The following is a 4,299-nucleotide window of genomic DNA, read 5'->3' as shown; positions in this document are numbered from 1 at the left end:
GTTCCACGTTGTATACGAGGGTCACTCCAAAAGAAATGCACACTATTTTTTTTTAAATCCATCTTTTTTCTACATGTTTGAAAGTTTTACAGTGTAGATACATCCTTTAGGAACACTATTTTCATCTCGCCACATAATTTCCAGCCCCCTCAACTGCCTTACGCCATCTTGGAACCAGCGCCTGTATACCCGCACGGTAAAATTCTTGACCAGCCTGTTGGAGCCACTGTTTGGCAGCGTACACAAGGGAGTCATCATCTTCAAACCTTGTTCCACGAAGAGAGAGTTTCAGTTTCCCAAAGAGATGATAGCCACATGGAGCCAGGTCAGGACTGTAAGGCGGGTGTTTCAGTGTTGTCCATCCAAGTTTTGTGATCGCTTCCATTGTTTTTTGACTGACATGTGGCCGTGCATTGTCGTGCAACAGCAAAACATCCGATGTGGTTGAACACGACTCAGTCGAGCTTGAATTTTCTTCAGTGTCGTCACATATGCATCAGAATTTATGGTGAGACCACTTGGCATGATGTCCACAAACAAGAGTTCGTTGGAATCGAAAAACACTGCAGACATAACTTTTCCAGCAGAAGATGTGGTTTTGAATTTTTTTCCTTGGGAAGTTTGCATGATGCCACTCCATTGATTGCCTCTTCGTCTCTGGTGAAAAATGATGGAGCCATGTTTCATCACCTGTCACAATTCTTCCAAGAAATTCATCTCCAACATTCTCATACTGTTCCAAAAGTTCGCTGCATACCGTTTTTCTTTTTTCTTTGTGAGCCACTGTCAACATCCTGGGAACCCACCTGGCACAAACCTTTTTTAACGCCACCACTTTCAGTATTCTGCAAACACTTCCTTCGCCTATCCCAACGTAGCGTGACAATTCGTTCACTGTGATGCGTCTGTCAGCAGTCACCAATTCGTTAACTCTCTGCACATTGTCTGGAGTGTGTGCAGTACGAGGCCTGCCGCTACGAGGACAATCCTCAATATTGCCGTGCCATCTTTCATCCCGTAACCTGCTTGCCCACCGACTAACTGTACTGCGATCGACAGCAGCATCTCCATACACCTTTTTTAATCTCTTGTGGATGTTTCCCACTGTCTAGTTTTCACAGCACAGGAATTCTATGACAGCACGTTGCTTCTGACGAACGTGAAGTGTAGCAGCCATCTTGAAGACATGCAGAATGAAAACTGTATTTTTACAAAAATAGTGTGCATTTCTTTTGGAGCGACCCTCGTGTCAGAGCAAAAACTGCAGTCATCTACCCTCCAAAGGAGTCAGTTTACATTCAATGGTTTTAAATATCAACGATGTCCTTAGAGAAACGATCCTCCTGGTGGTATCAGCGGTGTCAAATGTTATCTAGAACGACGTTCTGTTGGAAATCGCACTGTAAACTGTCGTTTTCGGTGGTGAAATGTGTGTGACTGAACAACACAAGGGAAGGAGTGGTTGAATCGACGCCCTTTATGCCACGCCCTTAGGCATTTTCATGTCCATTCCAGGCGACGCTGCGTCTGAAATGTTTTCCTCAGTCGGCCATAATAAAGCAGCGTGATTTCAACGCTGAGCGTTGCGGCTCTGACGTCCACCAGTATCAAATGACTCCAAGCACTATGGGACTTAAAACATCTGAGGTCATCAGTCCCCTAGCCTTAGAACTAATTAAAACTAACTAACCTAAGGACATCACATACATACATGCCCGAGGCAGGATTCGAACCTGACACCGTAGCAGCAGCGCGGTTCCGGACTGATGCGCCTACAACCGCTCGGCCACAGCGGCCGGCTGATCTCCACCGCAGAGGCTCCAACAGAAGGGAGAGATGTGAGTAAGAGTGGGGGAGGGACGAACTTCCCATCATATGACATGTCGACGGTGGCGGTGGCCACAGTCGTGGTGAAAATTGGTGCCAGTGTGACATTAACCCACGTTATATCCCACATGAACTTCTGAGGTCTGGCCTTCTTTTGCATGTCTTGAGACCTTGGTACTTGAGGCGTTATCGAGCCAGAGGGTTACGTCGCAGATCGACAAACATTTACACCGTTACAGAGGAAAATTGTACGCACCTTTGAGCCAAATTTCAAACATGTACGTTTGAATGGGGGATAATGAATGGTTTCGAACAAGTGAGCCGTTAATTATTTTCTGCAACGTAATTTTGTAACGGAAGTAACCCCGCTATGCAACATAATGTGGCTTGAGCAACATAGATGTAAAGGTAGATTTCATCCTGAATTACTTATGTATTTATCTTTTCTGTGTTTTGAATGAGCGATAAATTATTCGCCCAATGAATTTTGTAAGTAGTAAGGGAGACTATGTCTTATAATTTGCATTTTTAGTGCAACTAATAGCATATCTATCTCCATAGGTCACAGCGCGGCATAGAAGTCGTCGTTCTCTGTGCACACATCTGACGATCATCACTCCAGTTATTGACTGACAACTGGTTGGATGGGCTCTCTTTAGCAGTTGCTGACCAATATCGGTAAGATTCATTATGCCTGTGTTGGTCTAGTCTACACTGTCGCCGGCCGCTGTGGCCGAGCGTTCTAGGTGCTTCAGTCTGGAACCACGCGACCGCTACGATCGCAGGTTCGAATCCTGCCTCGGGCATGGATTTGTGTGATGTCCTTAGGTTAGTTAGGTTTAAGTAGTTCTAAGTTCCAGGGGACTGATGACCTCAGCTGTTGAGTCCCATAGTGCTCAGAGCCATTTAACCCTTTTTTTAGATTTTATTTTACTTTATTTTGACTACCATTTTCGGCATTCCACTATGTTATCTTCAGACTCGATATGCGTATCTCAAAAACAAGCGATATTGTCATACAGTGCCATATATTCCTGGACGTCGTGAATTCAACACCGTATCTCAAATGTTCGACTGCTATCAGGTCTTCAAATGAAGCACTTCAGATACTGTGTTGAATTCACGACGTCCAGGAATATGTGGCACTGTATGACAATATCGCTTGTTTTTGGGAGTTGCGTATGAGGTCTCAAGATAGCATAGTGGAATGCCGAAACTGGTAGTCAAAATAAAGGAAAATAACATCTCAATTACACAGCTGTCGGTGAATTTCATTCATAATTTCAAGTAGGGAAAAGAAAAGATTTTTGACGCTATAAAAAATTAATGTTTCTCGCTTCACAAGTTCAACGAGCGCTAACGGTTAAGGAATATGGCAAGCCGGAGCTACATTCGCTGTAAAAGACGTGAAAAAACCGCAATGTGTTCCCTAATTGTTACTCATACATTTGTGAGCCATTACGAAGGCAACAACTTTTTCGTTTCAGTAGAACTGAGCCGGGAAGACCAGCTACAGCTGTAGTTTCTAATTATTAAAAAAATACTCTAGTTCTGCAATAAAGTAGCCTAGTGAGAGTGTCAATTATTGTGGACAGATCATTTCCTTTAACCCTCATTATTTTCAATAGTTAAATGTTGCCTAGAAACCACTACAATATGAAGGGCTTATTTCAATAGTGGTACAAGTCCCTTTTTGTTCATTCTGAGATACAGTGTTCAGATACCAGAAATATTCAAATATATATACTTGAGTCAAATAAAAAGGAAACAGATGGAAAAAGTATGTAACCCGTTTATTATTCAAAAAGTAATCGCCACAACTGTTAATACATTTTTCCCACTTTTAGACAAGACGGTTAATGCCTCCATGCAAAAATGCTTGGGGTTGCCTACGGAAACACGATTTTACACAGCCGTGCAATTCTTCACCCGGAACAAATCGGCGGAAACGAATGTCTTTCTCCGGGGCCGCCCACATGTTGTCAGAGCTGTTTCGACTACGCGGCAGAAGTTCGGCTGGGAAGCCCTTTACACATCCTCCACGCAGTCCCGATCGATCTCTCTCCATGCAATTTCCTGTAATCCTGAAGAAAGACATTCGTTTCTGCCGATTTGCTTCGGACAAAGAGGTGCGCGCTTGGGTACAATCGTGTACAGTAGCAATCAGAACCATTTTTCCGTGAAGGCATTCATCGTCTTGCCTCACACTGCGATAAACGTATTGACAATTATGGAGAGTACTCTTGAAATAACAGTTTACTTATTTTTTTTCCATCCGTCTCTTTTTCATTTGAGTGTCTCTTACATGTTTTGCTAGGGGAGGTAACCAAAAACGTAAGCATTTATTTAAAAAATCAGTACAGCCATAGTTATTAATGAACAGATCTAAAATTATGCATGTATAATGAAAAAGAGGTGTATTTTAACAGAAGAATACAGTTAAAGACGCAGGATTAGTATTTTGCCAGAAAT

This window comes from Schistocerca serialis, chromosome 7, assembly GCF_023864345.2.
Source record: "Schistocerca serialis cubense isolate TAMUIC-IGC-003099 chromosome 7, iqSchSeri2.2, whole genome shotgun sequence".
NCBI classification, from domain to species: Eukaryota; Metazoa; Arthropoda; class Insecta; order Orthoptera; family Acrididae; genus Schistocerca; species Schistocerca serialis.
Note: the sequence above shows the minus strand (reverse complement) of the source record.